This window comes from Cherax quadricarinatus, chromosome 78, assembly GCF_038502225.1.
Source record: "Cherax quadricarinatus isolate ZL_2023a chromosome 78, ASM3850222v1, whole genome shotgun sequence".
Taxonomy (NCBI): Eukaryota; Metazoa; Arthropoda; class Malacostraca; order Decapoda; family Parastacidae; genus Cherax; species Cherax quadricarinatus.
Window position 1 is genome coordinate 13,111,328 of NC_091369.1, and position 22,209 is coordinate 13,133,536.

A 22,209-nucleotide genomic window follows, 5' to 3' on the forward strand; every position below is an offset into this window, starting at 1 on the left:
TTAGAATTATCTTTTTCTTAGGCAGTACACATTAGGCAAGTTACTTCATTATTATTATTATTATTATTGTTACAATCAAAGCTAAGTGCTAAACCAACAAGGGTCATAGAGAGTGACTTCATTACTTCAGGATTTAGTATTATCAGAGTATCTGTATTACCTCTGTTTTGTACACTAGTTTCAGAAATGTATGCATTGGTTTGCTTTTTAATAAAATTTTTTTTATAAGTTTCTTTTAATGTTTGCCCTGCACACAAGGACATTCCATGTGTAAGACGAGACAAAAGACAAAAATTTATGTCTTTGCAAAGTTTACAATGTCTGTGTATATTTTATACTTGTCAGGCACAAAGAAAGCCACTAGCATGCCGGGGCATTTCGGGCAAGATATAAATAGACAGTGAGCATTGTAGAATGCTGCCTGTCCTCTGATTCCAAAAAAATTTTTGCTTAAGCAATCCTAGGAAATGGAAATGTGATTGTTTTTAAATGGGTTGAAAAACCTGTCTCTGGTGTGTTGCAGATGCTAAATCATGGATACAGTATACTGTATACCATAAGTAATGCAAAGAAACCTGGATAGATTCATGCAGTGGTTGGATATGTAGATTTGTTTCAGTGCTAACAAAACTCGGATATGACAATTTATTTTAATACTTGCCGTTTCCCACCAAGGCAAGGTGATCCAAAAGAAACACACTGGCAGCCATTCACACATAACCATTGTCTTAGTAGAGGCGTGCAGATGTAACAGTTCAGATGTCACTTCAAATAGCAAATATCCCAAACCCCATCTTTAAAGTGTAGGCATTGTACCTTCCACATCCAGAACTCAAGTCCAGCCAATCGATTTCCCTGAATCCCTTCACAAAATATTACCCTGCTCACACTCCAACAGCTTGTGAACTCCCATAAAGCATTCCTCTCCATTCCTATCTAACAAGCTCACACATGCCTGCTGTATGTCCAAGCCCCTTGCACACAAAACCTTTTTCACCCCCATCCTTTCCTAGGGCAACCTCTACCCCTCTTCCCTCTACTGCAGATTTATACACCCTCCAAGTCATTCTACTTTCTTCCATTCTCTCTAAATGACCAAACCACCTCAACAACCCATCTTCAGCCTTCTGAATAATACGTTTAGTAATTTCACACCTAATTTCCACACTATGAACTCTCTGCATAATAATTACACCACACATTGCCCTTAGACATGACATCTCTACTGCCTTCAGCCTCCTTCTAGCTGCAACATTCACAACCATGCTTCACACCAATATAAGTGTGTTGGTACCACTATCCTACTCTCATACATTCCCTTTTTTGCCTCCATGGCAAAAAAGGGAATGCACCACCCACCTTTTTTCCTTTATCAATTCTATGACTTACCTTGTCCTTCATAAACCCATCTGCCAGTAAGTCTACTCCCAAATATCTGAACACATTCACTTCTTCCATATTCCCTCCCTCCAATCTGATATCCAACTTTCCCTTATCTAAATCTTTTGATACCCTCATCACCTTACCCATTTTCAACTTTCTTCCTTTACATACCCTCCCAAACTGGTCCACTAACCTTTGCAACAATATTAAGTACTAACAAATATAAAATGATGAAAGCAACAAAGCTGACATAATTGAAGAGAAGGACTGTGGAGTGGTCACTAACAATGACCTTTAGTACACAGCCCCCCCATCCTCCTCAAGGAAGGTCCCTGTGATTGAACTTGTTTGTTTCCCATTTTCCTGGGTCTGTGTGACTTACAGGTTTAGTGCTTCCCCTTAAATAATTTAGTATATGGTGCTAGTTAAATTGTGTAGCTTTGAGCACCAAAGCCTGCAGAATGCTTTGTTCCACAGCTAGAAATTTAGAGTACAAATTTCCAGAAACTTTAAACCTTTACTGCACTCGTTATACTCCACTTTGACTTTGCTGTGCAGTTATGGTCCCCAAATTTTATAAAAGACAGAGCCAGATTAAGATTTTGTAGGCCCCTGGGCTACAGGTACTGAGACCCCCCATTGATATTTTCAAAAGGAAAAACAATCACAACAGTCAACAGTTCATCATATATGTAAAGGAGGTTTTGTGTGCAAGGGGCTTGGACATGCAGCAGGCATGTGTGAGCATGTTAGATAGAAGTGAATGGAGACAATTGGTTGTTGGGACCTGACAAGCTGTTGGAGTGTGAGCAGGGTAATATTTTGTGAAGGGATTCAGGGAAACTGGTTAGCCAGACTCGAGTCATGGAAGTGGGGAGTACAATGGCTGCACTTTAATGGAGTTTGGGATATTGGCTGCTTGGAGTGACATCTAAACTGTCATATCTGCACTCCTTTGCGAAGACAGTGATTATGTGCGAATGATGGTGAAAGTGTTTCTTTTTTGAGTCACCCTGCTTTTGGGAAGAGATAGCCGACGTGTTGAAAAAAAAATATAAACTTAAAGCAGTAACTGTGAACACTTTCTGCTTAATCTCTGGAGGCCCTCCAGCAGACAGAGACCCCTGGGCTGTAGCCCCTAAGGCTCATGTCTTAATGCGGCCTTGAAGACAAAGACAAACTGGAGAGGGTACAGGGATGGACAAAAAGCTTATGCTATCATAAAGAAACAAACCATATCAAAAAGATTCAAAGCATCAATCTATCCTTAATCAGTAAAATCTTTAGGATACAAAACCAACTGGATACACTTGTATCAAAAAATTATATTTGAAACGAAACCATAAATCTCCCAGGGTATAGCCTAAAAGCTATTAGTGCTAGAAGGTTAGTATTAGTACTAGTGGTAGTTACAGCATGCAACTGTCAACTGCTTCCACATTTCCTACCAAATAAAATAATTTTTCTATATGTGGAAACTGCTTGCCAACTTCTACACACTTGCACTGTGGCCAGAGTGGAGGGTGGGGTGAGAGCCTTCTGCTACATTATCCTAACTTGATATACATATAATTCAAAGTGTAGTTAGGCTTCAGCACGTATCCTCAATACAGACCAATGAGTTTCCTACTTTTGGTCTATGTACTGTACTCCAATGTATGAATTTCCCCAGTGGAGGCGCTTGCATGCCAATGAGGGGCTCTTGATCCAAATAAGTGGACATAACATCTCCTTCCTTGGAATGAACCTGATTGCTTTCAATCTCTCAAACCCTATATGACCCCTATGGGTTCAACGCTCTCCTGATCATATTATACAATTTAATAATAATTCAATGTACACTCCATGGATAAATGGAAAAGAATCCTTCCTCCATAAGCCATGTGTGTCATAAGAAGTGACAACAATGCTGGGAGCGAGGGGCTAGTAGCTCCTCCTACAGCAGCGCTGTACGACCCTTGTGGGTTTAGCACTTAGTTATGTGTGTGATAATTTATATATTTAGCAATTTATACCTGGTGTGTCAGGGGTCAACGCCCCTGTGGCCCAGACCATGACCAGGTCTTATGGTGGATCAGGCCCTGATCCACCGCGAGGCCTGGTCATGGAACGGGCCAGGGGGGGTGTTGACCCCCCAAAACACCCTCCAGGTATAAACTGCTAAATATAAAAGGAAAAACTTTAGCTTCTTTATCGGGTCACCCTGCCTCGGTGGGTGACGTCCAGTGTGTTTAAAAAATCAATGAACACTCGTTCAGTATCTATTGCTGTTACATTCTCTCTCTCTCTCTCTCTCTCTCTTAAAGAAAGAAATACAGTGGACCCCCGGTTAACGATATTTTTTCACTCCATAAGTATGTTCAGGTGCCAGTACTGACCGAATTTATTCCCATAAGGAATATTGTGAAGTAGATTAGTCCATTTCAGACCCCCAAACATACACGTACAAACGCACTTACATAATTGGTCGCATTCGGAGGTAATCGTTATGCGGGGGTCCACTGTAGTTCAGAGATAATGCAATAGCTGACAGCAATATTTCGGAGGTACAATAACAAACAATTACTTTAACAATAACAAAAGAACAAAAAGCACAAAATCCTCCATAGCGTTTGGTGGAATTTACTTTCATTTTGCCTCTATAAATTCATTACAGTAAACCGTTTCTGTGACAATTTGTGCACATATAAATTTTGTAGTAATGGACTGTTAACAGGGAAATATTTAATGAAGCATTTAGCAGAGATTGTATTTTTAAATGCGTCGTTTTCACCACAATTGGTTTCAGATTCTATTTCAGTCCTTTTTTATTGAATATTTTGGCACACTTTGGTAAATAGTAATAATATATTAATAATACTTATTAATAATAACTGATGATATTAACAATTTTACCGAAGTTTAGGATTTATATATTTTTAATTGCCCTATGGTTTTTATTGGCCTCTATTTTTTTCTTTGGCCTATTTCGGCCCGTGTTTTCTTTGGTCTGTTTCATCCTATTTATTCTTCAGCTTATTTCACCCTATTTTTTCTTCAGCCTATTTCATCCTATTTCCCCTTATCGCATTTGCTCTACTTATCCTTTATCCTATTTTCCTTTAGACTGATTTCTCTTATTCACCTCTTTCATCTATTTCTTCAGTCTATTTCAGCCTATTTTTCTTGTGCCCTATTGCCTAGTTTTTCCTTCGTCCTATTTGTGTATTTTGCCTATTTTCTAAATTTTGTCTGCAACCTATTTCTTCCTATTTTCATTCGCACTATTTCCTTCAACCTATTTCACCCTTTTTTTCCTTCACCCTATTTCATCTCATTTTTCCTTTAGCTTATTTCACCCTATTTTAATTTCAGCCTATTTCATCGTAATTTTCTTTCAGCCTGTTTTTTTCTTCAGTATATTTCTCCCTATTTTTCCTATGGTCTATTTCTCCCTATTTTTCCCCTTCAGGATATCTCACCCTATTTTTCCCTTCAGCCTATTTCACCCTATTTTTCTTCAGTCTATTTCACCCAACGTTACACCTATTATTATTATTATTATTATAATCAAGGAGGAGCGCTAAACCCATAGGATTATGCAGCGCCTGTAGAGGGGGATGTGGAAGCTATTCAGGATTAATTCAGGGAACTGGAATACAGATCCAATTCCCTAAATCAAGAGCCCCTCACCAACGTCAAGGAACCTTCCTTGAGGGGGACGTTTCGCCCAAACAGTGCGAAAATGTGTGTACGAAATTTCATCAAACACTGCGCACTGCCAGACGTAAAATACCACCACCAGTTTTAAATTTCGTACAGTAAATGTCGGTTAATTCTATGGAAATCTTGGTTAAGTTTATCACCCACAAACGTTGAATTTCTTACGGTTTAAATTTCAGAATTTGGGAAGATTTTACTCGATATAATTATTAATCAGAATAATAATCCTGGGTTATTAATCCTGGCTGGATTATTTCCATGGGGGGGGGGGAGGCTCTTAATTCTCTCCTCCCAGGATGCGACCCATATCAGTCAGCTAACACCCAGGTACCTATTTACTGCTAGGTGACCAGGGACAGCAGGTGTGAGGTGACTTGCCCATACGTCTCACCCTGCCCTGGATGCCACCCACAACACTCAACTAACACCCAGGTACCTGTTTACTGCTAGGTGAACAGTGGCAGCAGGTTTAAGATAACTAACACCCAGGTACCTATTTACTGCTAGGTGACCAGGGACAGCAGGTTTAAGATAACTAACACCCAGGTACCTACTTACTGATAGGCGAACAGGGACAGCAGGTGTAAAGAAACGCATCCAGACTGAGGGACTGATTACCTTGTCTTCCACAGTTCTCTGCATTGGACTGAAGAAACCACTGACTGGCGAAACGTTTCCATAATAAATATTCCTTCATTTTGCATAAGTGGCTCAGTCTTCAATTTGTGGGTTTCCTGAACCATTTACGTCACATAACGTGTCTGCTGACCTGGGGATCGAACCCCGGTCCCTCAGGGTGTGAGATGAATCCGCTACTAAGTGAGCCACGAGCACTAGAGAATGTTAAGATCAATAAATACTTACCAGAGAATACGTGTTGCCACAACCCTGGTTAATGGGGTTTGAAGCCTGTCGACTACACCATGCTCGTTAACACATATTACAAATATCATACAAATATCATACAGCCTCAATTAAGGGAATTGGAGCACAGATCCAATTCCCCAGATCAAGAGCTCACCACCAGCATCAAAGACCTTCCCTTGAGGGGCCATAACAAACTAATGTATTTCCAGTAGCGTCCTTGGCCAAGAATACTTTAATCCCTAAAATTAGGGATTAAAATATACTCATATATACACTGAGAGAAATATACCTCTGGGTATATATATCTCCTGTGATACCAACAACTGTGGTTAATAAAGAAGAAAAAAACGTAAACGGAGGATTGTAATTATTTTTACAGTAAATAATCCCATTGGTTTAAACTGCCTAATATATAAATATAAAATCTCAAATACAATTTATTTCCTGCCTCGCATATAATTTTAAAGTCGTCTACACATGGGTCATGGGTTTCAGAGAGCGGTTTTACTGTAATTAATGGGGTTTAAAGCCTATCTGCTATACGAGGGTCACTTGTCGACCGCTAGTCAAGATTACTTTAATTCTGAAACATAAATCTAATTTTTATAATTATAATCATAATTTTTATAGGGGTGGAAGGGTAAGCCAGTGAAAGGTCTCGGTCAGATGACCAAAAGCTCCAACTGCGGGTCATATGACAGACCAGCGTCAGGAAACACTTGTCCTGTTTCCTGACCAACTTTACCTAACCTAACCTACCCATAACAAGAATGATAGTACACTCTGTGTATATACACTGAGAGAACATACACTTCTCAGTGTATATACACTGAGAGAACATACACTTCTCAGTGTATATACACTGAGAGACCATACATTTCTCAGTGTATATACACTGAGAGACCATACACTTCTCAGTGTATATACACTGAGAGACCATACACTTCTCAGTGTATATACACCGAGAGACCATACACTTCTCAGTGTATATACACTGAGAGACCATACACTTCTCAGTGTATATACACTAAGAGACCATACACTTCTCAGTGTATATACACTGAGAGACCATACACTTCTCAGTGTATATACACTAAGAGACCATACACTTCTCAGTGTATATACACCGAGAGACCATACACTTCTCAGTGTATATACACTGAGAGATCATACACTTCTCAGTGTATATACACCGAGAGACCATACACTTCTCAGTGTATATACACTGAGAGATCATACACTTCTCAGTGTATATACACCGAGAGACCATACACTTCTCAGTGTATATATAAATGATTTAGAAAATCGATAGGTTGGTAGCGCAACATTTGAGAATATTTATTCTGGGAACATTTCGCTATTCAATGGTTTTTCAGTCCAGTACAGAGAATAACGATGGAAGATGAGGAGGCAATCAGTCCCTCATCCTCCAGGCTGAGGGACTGATTAGGTGACTGCAATTATCATGTATAGTAACGTATATTTAAATTACCTACCAGGATAATCAAAAAAGTCAGAATAAGTGAGTTATTTCTATTGTGGTCCTTGTAGTATCTTATTATTTAAAGCCTGGTGGTGAAGACATTAGCTTGGCAATGCAGCCTGTGTACTGGGTTGAGAGAGAGAGAGAGAGAGAGAGAGAGAGAGAGAGAGAGAGAGAGAGAGAGAGAGAGAGAGAGAGAGAGAGAGAGAGAGAGAGAGAGAGAGAGAGAGAGAGAGAGAGAGAGAGAAATTTCACTCATGTCCTCGAAGTGATGCTGTCTCCTTAACGGATGTACGGGGGGGGTGAGGGGGGTCCCAACTCTCCCTCTCCTGATGGTAGTAGTGGTTGTAGGTTGAGGTGGGTGGTAGTGGTAGTAGTGGTGGTGCAGCTGTGATGGTCGTCTGTGACTCCCTGGAGGCTGGGGACGCAGCTGACGACCACCACCATCGTCAGCCACACCAGCAGGCAGGTACCTCTGGGGAGACTTCATTCCTTTCCTCCTCCTCCTCCTCCTCCCGTCTCCTCTTCCTGCTTCGCCCGGTGATGCTGCACATTTTGAGACCAACATAATTTTTGTAAGACTGAAACGCTGACGTTGAGGTTTTCATTTTACGAAGCTAAAATTATTCTGAATTACAATAAAAGGTTTGAGTCTGCCATTGAAACATGAAACTCAAAAACCTTTTGAATAACTTCAACATTAAAATTTTTCAACCGTGTAGCACAAGGCAGTACTAAAAATAAAATGAGACTTGTAAAAAAAGTGAAAGGAGTTTTTAAAAGATATATTGCAAACCAATTCCATAAATGAACTCGAATTTATACCAGACCGGTCGATCAAAAGGTTAAAATAAGAGTCTGGTAGCTGATGCTAGGCTATTAATTTTATTTTTTAAAGGGGTAGAGGGGGTAAGCCAGCGGAATGCCTCGGTCAGATCACCAAAAGCTCCAGTGGTGGGTCATTGTATAAGACCCATGTCAGGAAATACTTTTCATGTTTTCTGACGAATCTTAACCTAACCTGAAGTTAAGTTTCCAAACGTTCAGCTGGGTGGATATAAAGTATATAGTCATGGACATACATTTTTGGGGCTCTGAAGCTTGAGTTGTTTTGGGGGGCCCCTTCACAACCCCTTCTCATACAGTAGACCAACAATTTTTAAGCAATGTGGACTAAAGTGGGTTCTGGGGCCCCTCCGGGATCAGGGGCTCTGAAGCTTAAGGTTAATTAGTTTCATAGCAGATCCTCCCCTGGGAGTATATATAGGCGTATAAGAGACAGACGGACTTAAGAGGCACGTAAGTCCCCCTGTCTTCTAATAACATGTTCATTTTTCCACTATAATCTGCCTTATCCAAAGATTTGTTAAGTTATACCATAAATTAAGGAAAGATACTGGACTTCACCTTACGACACAGACAAAGCAAATGTGATAGTAACTATTGACAAGGTAGATTATAGTGAAAAAATGAACATGTTATTAGAAGAGGGAGAAACTCACGTGCCTTTTAAGGCACAGTGACAAGGAACCAACATTAACAAAGGAAATAATCAGTTCGCTTCTCCCCGAAGGTCTTGCTGTGAACCTGGATTTAACTAGCAGTAACACTAAGTACCGTCCCTATGTTAAATTAACCATCTTAGAAAATTATAACACTACTGGAGTGCCATTTCTTCTTTATTAAAACATTCCAGTCCTGCTGGAATGTCGTAGTCTATTTAAGAAGGCACTGCAGTCGTGCGTGAGAAACTCCAGTACCTACTGGAATATCGTATCCTGTAATAGAAAACACATTGATCATGTGTACAAGAAGCTCCAGTAACTGCTGGCAGTATTAAACTGTTGGGTACAAGGTATCTGTGTATTAATAATGTTAATGAAAAAAGACCTAGGCTTCACTGAGCCACGAGAGACCTGCCAATGACAATGAAATGTGGATTCGAGTTGCGTTCTAAGAACATAAGAACATAAGAACATAAGAACGAAGGAACACTGCAGAAGGCCTACTGGCCCATGCGAGGCAGGTCCAAGTCTCCTACCAGCTTAAGCCAATGCACCCAACCTAGTCAGGTCAGGTCACATTGACTTAAGGGAGGAACACGGCAAACAACCTGGTAGCACAAGCTATCAGGTCCAACTCACACCCACCCACATCCACTCATGTATTTATCCAACCTATTTTTAAAGCTACACAACGTTCTGGCCTCTATAACTGTACTCGGGAGTTTGTTCCACTCATCCACAACTCTATTACCAAACCAGTACTTTCCTATATCCTTCCTGAATCTGAATTTTTCCAACTTAAAACCATTGCTGCGAGTCCTGTCTAGGCTAGATATTTTCAGCACACTATTTACATCCCCTTTATTTATTCCTGTCTTCCATTTATACACCTCAATCATATCCCTCCTAATTCTTCGTCTTTCTAGAGAGTGCAGATTCAGGGCCCCTAGTCTGTCCTCACAGGGAAGGCCCCCGACACACGGGACCAACCCTGCCATCCTCCTTTGTACATTTTCCAGAGAACCCACATCCACTCTGCAATACGGCGACCAAAACTGTGCAGCACAATCCAAATGAGGCCCAACCAAGGATGCATAGAGTTGAAGAACAACCTGAGGACTCCCACCATTCATGCTTCTTGATATGAAGCCAAGGACCCCACCAGCCCCACTGCGAACAGTTATGCACCGTTGTCCCGGCCTCAGACCACTGCCAACCAGAACCCCCAAATCTTCCTCGCAATCCGCAACATCAAGATCCACACTATCTAGTTTACATGTGGCACGGTCACTGTCCCGTCCAACATTTAGAACTTTGCACCTGTCCACACTAAACTGCATCTGCCACCTCTCCGACCACCGCACCAGTCCACCCAAACCCCCCCGGCGCGCTCGAACGTCCTCGTCAGAATGAATTCGACGGCCCACCCTGGTGTCATCGGCAAACTTGCCGATGTCGCTCCCTATGCCCTCATCCACGTCGCTCATGTAGACTGCGAACAGCAGGGGGCCCAACACCGACCCCCGCGGAACACCGCCCGCGACGCCTCCCCACTCCGACCCCTCCCCACCCATGCAAACTCTCCGCCGCCCACCTGTCAACCACGCCCCCATCCAGGAAAAAACTTCTCCCATTCCATGTGCTCCAATTTTCCTCAACAGTCCCCGATGCGGGACCCCGTCAAAAGCCCCACCGAAGTCCATACACACAACATCACACCCACTACCATGATCCACCCCCCCAAACACCTCAGTGAAAAAAGTCAACAAATTCGCAAGGCAGGAACGCCCCTCTGCAAAACCACGCTGAGATTCGCCGACCAACCTATGCCCCTCAAGGCGGCCACGAACCGCCCCGGCAACCATCGATTCCATAAACCCTCCCACTATGGAGGTTAGGCTTATTGGTCTATAGTTCGAAGCTAAGGACCTGTCACCTGTTTTGAAAATAGGTATCACATTTGCCATTTTCCACTTATCTGGCACCATGCCAGTTTGTAGTGATATGTTGAAAAGATTAGCCAAAGGTGTGCTAAGCTCCTCTTTACATTCCTTTAGAACCCTTGCATACAGTTCATCAGGGCCTGGGGATTTGTTAGGTTTTAATTTATCTATTTGCCTTATGACCATGTCACTTGTGACCCTAATCGTGCACAGTTTATTATCGTCCTGTTCTACATAATTTATCATTACTGGAATATCGCTGGTATCCTCCTGTGTAAAAACTGAGAGGAAGTATGTGTTAAAAATTCTACACATTTCCTTATCACTGTCAGTGAGCTGACCCGAGGAACTTTTGAGTGGGCCTATCTTGTCCCTGATCTTACTTCTGTATACCTGAAAGAATTCTTTTGGGTTAGTCTTCGATTCTCTTGCAACTTTAACCTCATAATCTCTTTTTGCTTTTCTAATTCCCTTTTTTATTTCTCTCTTTAACTGAATATATCGATTTCTTAATTGCCCCTCTCCTCTTTTGATTTGCCTATATATGCCTCTCTTTTGACCAATCAGATATTTTAATCTATTGTTCATCCATTTAGGATCATTTTTGTTTGATCTGATTTCCCTATTTGGAACATAATTTGACTGAGCAGCTAGAACTATGCCCTGGAAAGCATCATATCGGCAACCATCACCACCTACCTGACCCTTAGTCAGGTCATTCCAGTTCAGCCCACCTAAGTAATTTTTCAGTCCTATGAAATCAGCCAAGCGAAAGTCAGGGACGGAGACTTGATTGCCATTATTAGGGGAATTCCATGATATATTAAAACTGAGTGATTTGTGATCACTTTCCCCAAGCTCATTATTAACCTCAAGGTTATTAATTAGCGTTTCCCTACTGGCAAGAACCAAGTCAAGGAGGTTATTGCCCCTAGTTGGCTCTGTCACAAACTGTTTTAAAAAACAATCCTGGATCGTATCAAGAAAGTCACCTGACTCTAAATTTCCTGTCAAATTGCTCCAGTCAATCTGTCTATAGTTGAAATCTCCCATTAGCACAACATTTTCGTATGTAGATGCCTTACGAATTTCGTCCCATAGAAGTTTACTGCACTCCCTATCAAGATTTGGGGCCCTGTAAATCACACCCAAAATTAGTTTTTCTCGGCCCTCGAGAAGCTGTAACCAAACAGATTCAGTGGCTGACGCTTCTAATTTAATATCTTGTCTTACACAACAATTTAAATTGTCTCTGACATACATCGCTACTCCACCACCTTTCCTGTTGACCCTGTCAGTGTGGAATAATTTATAGCCTTGTATGTGACATTCAGAGGGCATCTCTCTATCTTTCAGATTGAGCCAGGTCTCTGTTATAGCAATAATATCTATGTTTCCTGCACTTGCAATTAATCTTAGCACATCTATCTTATTTCTTACACTCCTGTTATTAGTATAGTGAGGACCTATCTTATCTCTTATTTTTTGTTCTGTAAACCTGGAAAAACCTTTTTGGGTTAGTTTTCAAATCCCTAGCAACTTTAATTTCATAGTCCCGTTTAGCTTTTCTTATCCCCTTTTTAACGTCCCTCTTAATGTCAATATACTGACTCATAAGATGACCCTCACCTCTTTTGTGAATCCCTTCAAAAATGTTACTTTGCTCACACTCCAACAGCACATCAAGTCATAAAACCACTTATCTCCACTCACTCCTATCTAAAATGCTCACACACACACCTACTGTATGTCTAAGCCCTTTGTACACAAAACCTCCTTCACTCCCTCCCTCCAACTTTTCCTCAGGCAATCTCCCCATGGAAAAAAAAAATACCTTTCTTTAATATAATCTAACCTAATGTTACCCAACCTAACTAATAAATTTACAGCTGGTCTAGGTTAGGTTTGCTTTAATTAGACTGGGTTGTGTTATTAAACTTATCAAAATTTATCTCTTTTTCCTATTTGTTTACAGTATAACTGATTTCATTGCACAACCCATTTAAGAAGAATTTACATAAATTGTATTCTCATTTTGCCTAAATAAATATTTTCCACAACAAATAACTTTTTTCCCATGCAACAGATATCACAGATGTTGTAGATGAATGGTTCAGAGAACCGACATGTTGATAAATTAGACACATGTGCAACTCTTGGGTATCTTTACTGAGGAAACGTTTCGCCACACAGTGGCTTCATCAGTCCATACATAGGAGAATCTTGAAGAACAGGAGGAGAATGAGGCAATCAGTCCCCCAACCCCGAGCCGACGTGCTCAGCCCACCAACCCCGAGCAGAACACGGCAGATGAGCGGAGAAGCAGCCCACAAACCGATGATAATGAAGTAAAGATGCGATGGGAAGCGTTTTGATCTGCATAGAGGCTTATTAAGTTATCATTATGATTTAATAATGCTTTATCTAGACACTGGAATGACTCAGTGAAGTTTAATACAGAGCGAAACGTCCCAGAGAAGCTTGTACTGCAACGCGAAGCTTTTCTGAACTGCATTCTGATGAGGAAACCTTAGAATTGTTGGACGCTGAGAAGTGACGGCAGATAAAGTAATCTTCTAACATAGGATCGAAGAGTAACTGTATGTGTCGTCTTTTGTTTATCATAATCACGAACGATGGAACAAGGGGAGGGGTTGGATGACTATTATTAGAGCCGGCTGGCCCAGTGGTTAGCGAACTCGCCTCTGAGTTGTAGGACTCGCCTGGCATTGATTCAAATCCCATCCGTTCCGTGATTTGATTAACGATACAGCATCTATCGTTATGACTGTGAGTGACGTCGGTTGAATGAACCAACATGGCTGACCTTGACCTTTGATCGCCCCTTCAACCACAATATAAAAATCGGCATCAGAAAATATACCAGAGGTTTAAGTTTGATGCCACTCAGAAGTATCATTCTCATGGTAGCTGTACTCACCTAATTGTGATAGCAGGGGTCTTCACTGATCGCTACCAGGAAGGTTGTGTTGAAGGTTTGAAACCGATTGGCTAAGACATTCACCAAGCGTTCCCTGGAACCCATATATTACTTCAGTTTTCCCAGTTTTTTCAATAAAATAAGCTAATTGGTACCTACTGTATACAAACCAAAATCCAACATTTCTTTAGGATATACCAATGTTTAAGGTTTGAAGCCGATCACAAAAGGTATCCTCCAGTTATTGTAGAGAAAACAGTTTATTTAATAAAGTGTCAAATTAAAACTTATACAGACCAAAATAAATGCAAACCTTCCTTTGAGTAAAGTCCAAAATAACTAAAAGTTTGAAGTTGATCAGAGGGAGCATTCTCCAGGTATTGCTTGGAATCCAGCAATTTCAAGTTTATTAACTATATAGACGCGATGTGTTCACCTCATATCTACATCTCCACTACTTTCCTTTACCTTATTAACCATGTTAGTAAGTCAGCAAATTTGAATCTACACAGCCTAAATTTACAGAGTAGTAGCCTACCCGGGACGGGTGGAAACATTGTGTGTTTCCTTAAGATACCTGCTGTCCCTGTTCACCTTGAAGTAGGCACCTGGGTGTTAGCCGACTGGTGTGGGTCGCATCCTGGGGAACAAGATTAATCTAAGCTGCCAGAAATGCTCTGCGTAACAAAGGGATTTCTATATATGTCATTGATGACAGCTATGGTCTGTTTAAGTTGTATCATGTACTTGTGGAAAAAAATATTATTATTATTATTATTATTATTATTATTATTATTATTATTATTATTATTATTATTATTATTATTATTATTATTATAAGTTGGTTAATTTTAGAGAAAAGCTTAGACTGATTTTTGTCATGTGTAGGTCCCAAGAGACGGTGTCGACACTACCAGAGACGGCGTCGACACTACCAGAGACGGTGTCGACACTACCAGAGACGGCGTCGACACTACCAGAGACGGCGTCGACACTACCAGAGACGGCGTCGACACTACCAGAGACGGCGTCGACACTTCAAAAGATGACACAGACTGCAACAGTCGTCAGTCTTGCAGCAGACAGCATGGGAGTCACAGCAGACAGTACCAACATCTCAGACAGCATGGACGGCACAGACTCCTCAGACAGCACAGCAGACATTGCCAACGTCTTAGACAGCATGGACGCACAGCAGACAGTGTCAACTCCTCAGACAGCATGGGCGGCACAGCTGACATTGCCAACACCTCAGACAGCATGGACGGCACAACAGACAGTGCCAACTCCTCAGACAGCATGGACGGCACAGCAGACAGTACCAACACCTCAGACAGCATGGAAGGCACAGCAGACAGTGCAAACACCTCAGACAGCATGAACGGCACAATAGACAGTGCCAACACCTCAGACAGCATGGACGGCACAATAGACAGTACCAATACCTCAGACAGCATGGACGGCACAATAGACAGTACCAATACCTCAGACAGCATGGACGGCACAATAGACAGTACCAATACCTCAGACAGCATGGACGGCACAATAGACAGTACCAATACCTCAGACAGCATGGACGGCACAGCAGACAGTACCAGCACCTCAGACAGCATGGACGGCACAGCAGACAGTACCAGCACCTCAGACAGCATGGACGGCACAGCAGACAGTACCAGCACCTCAGAGAGCATGGACGGCACAATAGACAGTGCCAACACTTCAGACAGCATGGACGGCACAGCAGACAGTACCAGCACCTCAGACAGCATGGACGGCACAGCAGACAGTACCAGCACCTCAGACAACATGGACGGCACAGCAGACAGTACCAGCACCTCAGAGAGCATGGACGGCACAATAGACAGTGCCAACACTTCAGACAGCATGGACGGCACAGCAGACAGTACCAGCACCTCAGACAGCATGGACGGCACAGCAGACAGTACCAGCACCTCAGACAACATGGACGGCACAGCAGACAGTACCAGCACCTCAGAGAGCATGGACGGCACAATATACAGTGCCAACACTTCAGACAGCATGGACGGCACAGCAGACAGTACCAGCACCTCAGACAACATGGACGGCACAGCAGACAGTACCAGCACCTCAGAGAGCATGGACGGCACAATAGACAGTGCCAACACTTCAGACAGCATGGACGGCACAGCAGACAGTACCAGCACCTCAGACAGCATGGACGGCACAGCAGACAGTACCAGCACCTCAGAGAGCATGGACGGCACAATAGACAGTGCCAACACTTCAGACAGCATGGACGGCACAGCAGACAGTACCAGCACCTCAGACAGCATGGACGGCACAGCAGACAGTACCAGCACCTCAGACAACATGGACGGCACAGCAGACAGTACCAGCACCTCAGAGAGCATGGACGGCACAATAGACAGTGCCAACACTTCAGACAGCATGGACGGCACAGCAGACAGTACCAGCACCTCAGACAACATGGACGGCACAGCAGACAGTACCAGCACCTCAGAGAGCATGGACGGCACAATAGACAGTGCCAACACTTCAGACAGCATGGACGGCACAGCAGACAGTACCAGCACCTCAGACAGCATGGACGGCACAGCAGACAGTACCAGCACCTCAGAGAGCATGGACGGCACAATAGACAGTGCCAACACTTCAGACAGCATGGACGGCACAGCAGACAGTACCAGCACCTCAGACAGCATGGACGGCACAGCAGACAGTACCAGCACCTCAGACAACATGGACGGCACAGCAGACAGTACCAGCACCTCAGAGAGCATGGACGGCACAATAGACAGTGCCAACACTTCAGACAGCATGGACGGCACAGCAGACAGTACCAGCACCTCAGACAACATGGACGGCACAGCAGACAGTACCAGCACCTCAGAGAGCATGGACGGCACAATAGACAGTGCCAACACTTCAGACAGCATGGACGGCACAGCAGACAGTACCAGCACCTCAGACAGCATGGACGGCACAGCAGACAGTACCAGCACCTCAGACAACATGGACGGCACAGCAGACAGTACCAGCACCTCAGAGAGCATGGACGGCACAATAGACAGTGCCAACACTTCAGACAGCATGGACGGCACAGCAGACAGTACCAGCACCTCAAACAGCATGGACGGTGCAGCAGACAGTGTCAGGAGAGAGCTGGGGCGCGGCAGCGCAAGGTGTCCACTTGGGGGGTGAAGCAGCCGCTGCGTTAAGTGGTGCAAGTGAAACAATGGAGGCGAGGAATCACGAGGCCTTTGTGAAGCAAGAGGAAGGAGAGGCATTGAGCAGCCCGGAGAACAATGCTACACACCAGACGTACTAGGCAGGTTCAACTTGCACATTATCCAACTTTATTATTCTAGCCTCTTACCAAGATACGTATGACAGACGCTCTCTTTCTCTCTCCTTCCTTCCTTCCTTCCTTCATTCTCTTCTTCCTTCCTTCCCTTCTTTCTTCCTTGCTTCCTTCCCTTCTTTCTTCCTTGCTTCCTTCCCTTCTTTCTTCCTTGCTTCCTTCCATTCTTTCTTCATTGGTTCCTTCCATTATTTCTTCATTGCTTCCTCCTCCTTCCATCCTTGCCTCTCTTCCTTCATTCCATTTATTTTCTTCCTTCCTTGCTTTAATTTCTTCCCTCTTATCTTCCGCATTCCCTTGTTTCCCTTCCTTCCTTCTTTTCTTTCGTTCCTTCCTTCACCTTCAGCCTTAACACCACCACTTTCTACGCCAATACCACCACTATCTACGACACCAGCTTCTACACCACCTCCACTATCTACGACACCAGCTTCTACACCACCTCCACTATCTACGACACCAGCTTCTACACCACCTCCACTATCTACGACACCAGCTACTACAACACCACCACTATCTAAGACACCAGCTACTACAACACCACCACTATCTACGGCACCAGCTACTACACCACCACCACTATCTACAACACCAGCTTCTACACCACCACCACTATCTACACCACCAGCTACTACACCACCACCACTATCTACAACACCAGCTTCTACAACACCACCACTATCTACAACACTAGCTTCTACACCACCTCCACTATCTACGACACCAGCTTCTACACCACCTCCACTATCTACGACACCAGCTTCTACACCACCTCCACTATCTACAACACCAGCTTCTACACCACCTCCACTATCTACGACACCAGCTTCTACACCACCACCACTATCTACGACACCAGCTTCTACACCACCACCACTATCTACGACACCAGCTTCTACACCACCTCCACTATCTACGACACCAGCTTCTACACCACCACCACTATCTACGACACCAGCTTCTACACCACCTCCACTATCTACAACACCAGCTTCTACACCACCTCCACTATCTACGACACCAGCTTCTACACCACCACCACTATCTACGACACCAGCTTCTACACCACCTCCACTATCTACGACACCAGCTTCTACACCACCTCCACTATCTACGACACCAGCTACTACAACACCACTACTATCTACGACACCAGCTACTACAACACCACCACTATCTACGACACCAGCTTCTACACCACCACCACTATCTACGACACCAGCTTCTACACCACCTCCACTATCTACGACACCAGCTTCTACACCACCTCCACTATCTACGACACGAGCTTCTACACAACCTCCAGTATCTACGACACCAGCTACTACAACACCACCACTATCTACGACACCAGCTTCTACACCACCTCCACTATCTACGACACCAGCTACTACACCACCACCACTATCTACGACACCAGCTTCTACACCACCTCTACTATCTACGACACGAGCTTCTACACCACCTCCATTATCTACGACACCAGCTACTACAACACCACCACCATCTACGACACCAGCTTCTACACCACCTCCACTATCTACAACACCAGCTTCTACACCACCTCCACTATCTACGACACGAGCTTCTACACCACCTCCACTATCTACGACACCAGCTTCTACACCACCTCCACTATCTACGACACCAGCTTCTACATCACCACCACTACTATCTACGACACCAGCTTCTACACCACCTCCACTATCTACAACACCAGCTTCTACACCACCTCCACTATCTACGACACCAGCTTCTACACCACCTCCACTATCTACGACACCAGCTTCTACACCACCTCCACTATCTACAACACCAGCTTCTACACCACCACCACTATCTACGACACCAGCTTCTACACCACCTCCACTATCTACAACACCAGCTTCTACACCACCTCCACTATCTACGACACCAGCTTCTGCACCACCTCCACTATCTACGACACCAGCTTCTACACCACCACCACTATCTACGACACCAGCTTCTACACCACCTCCACTATCTACGACACCAGCTTCTACACCACCTCCACTACCTACGACACCAGCTTCTACACCAACTCTACTATCTACGACACGAGCTTCTACACCACCTCCACTATCTACGACACCAGCTTCTACACCACCTCCACTATCTACGACACCAGCTTCTACACCACCTCCACTATCTACGACACGAGCTTCTACACCACCTCCACTATCTACGACACCAGCTTCTACACCACCACCACTATCTACGACACCAGCTTCTACACCACCTCCACTATCTACAACACCAGCTTCTACACCACCTCCACTATCTACAACACCAGCTTCTACACCACCTCCACTATCTACGACACCAGCTTCTACACCACCTCCACTATCTACGACACGAGCTTCTACACCACCTCCACTATCTACGACACCAGCTTCTACACCACCACCACTATCTACGACACCAGCTTCTACACCACCTCCACTATCTACAACACCAGCTTCTACACCACCTCCACTATCTACGACACCAGCTTCTACACCACCTCCACTATCTACAACACCAGTTTCTACACCACCTCCACTATCTACGACACGAGCTTCTACACCACCACCACTATCTACGACACCAGCTTCTACACCACCTCCACTATCTACAACACCAGCTTCTACACCACCTCCACTATCTACGACACCAGCTTCTACACCACCTCCACTATCTACGACACCAGCTTCTACACCACCTCCACTATCTACGACACCAGCTTCTACACCACCTCCACTATCTACAACACCAGCTTCTACACCACCTCCACTATCTACGACACCAGCTTCTACACCACCTCCACTATCTACGACACCAGCTTCTACACCACCTCCACTCCATGAACTAGTACGTCTCACCACCTTGGAAACAGGCGGTAACCTGAGTTAACTGAAGAAAAGAGAAAGGTAGTGCCAGTTGCTGAGAGAGTCCTCCACCATCATTATTAAGTCATTTTTCTTACAAAAATCCAACAGAGGTACAATAACGTAAAATGGAACATGTGTAGCTAGTTTTAACGTGAGAGAAAGAGAAAGAGAGACAGACAGACAGAGACAGGCAGGCAGAGAGACGGACAGACAGACAGACAGAGGGAAAGAGAAGCTGATAAAGAGAGATAAGACAAAATGGCAATTCCCAAGTGATAGTAACTCCGGCTCTGCTGGAAGGAAACCTTTGAAGCTGTCGTAGCTACTGAACCTTCACTGGAATATCTGACGATATCCTCATCACCCTACTGAAGTCTGTCAACTCAGACTGACACATTGGGAAACTATCATACGAGACGAAACATGACAGGAAAGCTATCATGCATGATGGAACATGACAGGAAAACTATCATGCGTGATGGAACATGACAGGAAAACTATCATGCGTGATGGAACATGACAGGAAAACTATCATGCGTGATGGAACATGACAGGAAAAACCTTTGAGTGTGACGGGCGTGTTAGGAAAACACAAGTCCTGCTCTAACCTTTTAAAATCTATATAGATCAGGATGGTCGCACAACACAGGGCATCTACGACCAAATTTACCTACTAAAATACGCCAGTGATTCGCATCCCATCGTTCTATTAACCATATTGTAAGTAGCTCTCAGCTGTGTAATAGACTGGGCTGTAATAATTCTATTTTCATTTTTTTAACCTAAAAGTGCATTTTCTATTATTTTAAAGATGTGGAAAAGGTTTAAAAAATGTGGTTCTGATCGGAAATTGGTTTTGGATGCAAAACTCCTCCGATATCACTGTAGGACAAGTTATAGTTTCTAAGTTGTGGAGGAAGCTTGGCCAGTAGTTTGTGCTTCCAATGTATCTAGTGCAGGAGGGTAGAACACAGCCACCGGGGCCGCGGGGTTATTGACACCCCTGGGACACAATCCAGGTAGAATCCAAGTAGGTAGACTCCACGAAAATGCGAGCCTGGAGCTCTACCTCTAGGGTACTCTAGGCTCTACCCTGGAACCAGAGCCTAGAGCTCTAGTCCCAGGATAATGATGATAATAATAATAATAATAATAAATAATAATAATAATAATAATAATAATAATAATAATAATGACATTATTATTATTATTATTATTATTATTATTATTACTATTATTATTATTATTATTATTATTATTATTATTATTATTATTATTATTATTATTATTATTATTATTATTATTACTGTTACTATTATTATTATTATTATTATTATTATTATTATTATTATTATTATTATTATTATTATTATTATTATTATTATTATTATTATTATGTGAGGGGCTTATGGAATTCTGTAGAGACTTCAGGCGTCCTGGTGCAGGTAAAATAATTTCTTGTCAGCAGTGACTGGTTATCAATTGACACAGGACTGTCTCAGGTAACTCCCTGACAAACACACAGAGCAACATAACAGAAATCACTCCCTACGAAAGTAAAAGACTGGGCAGGCGATGCAAAATGCCCCCAATTAAAAGTAGGGGCGCCATTGGTACACTAAGGGAAAACACCATAAGTGTCCGGGGCCCAGGACTGTTCAACAGCCTCCCATCAAGCATTAGGGGAATTACCAATAAACCCCTAGCTGCTTTCAAGAGAGAGCTGGTCAGATACCTAAATTCAGTGCCGGATCAGCCGGGCTGTGGCTCGTACGTTGGACTGCGTGCGGCCAGCAGTAACAGCCTGGTTGATCAGGCCCTGATCCACCTGGAGGCCTGGTCATGGACCGGGTCGCGGGGGCGTTAATCCCCGGAATAACCTCCGGGTAACCAGGTAACGCACTTAGAAAAGAAAGTGGGAACGTGAAAATAGTGGGGCACTGTGGCAGGCCTACTGGCCCGTGCTACGCAGGTTCAACTCACTTCCTACCCTCACCCACTCGTGTACTGCACGATACTTAAGAGGTTGTTCCACTCATGTACACCTGAGCTACGGGACTCTCAACCTTTCCTTGATGTCCTCCTCATCAACAACAATAATAACTTCCTGTATAAATGCTTAGAGAAACT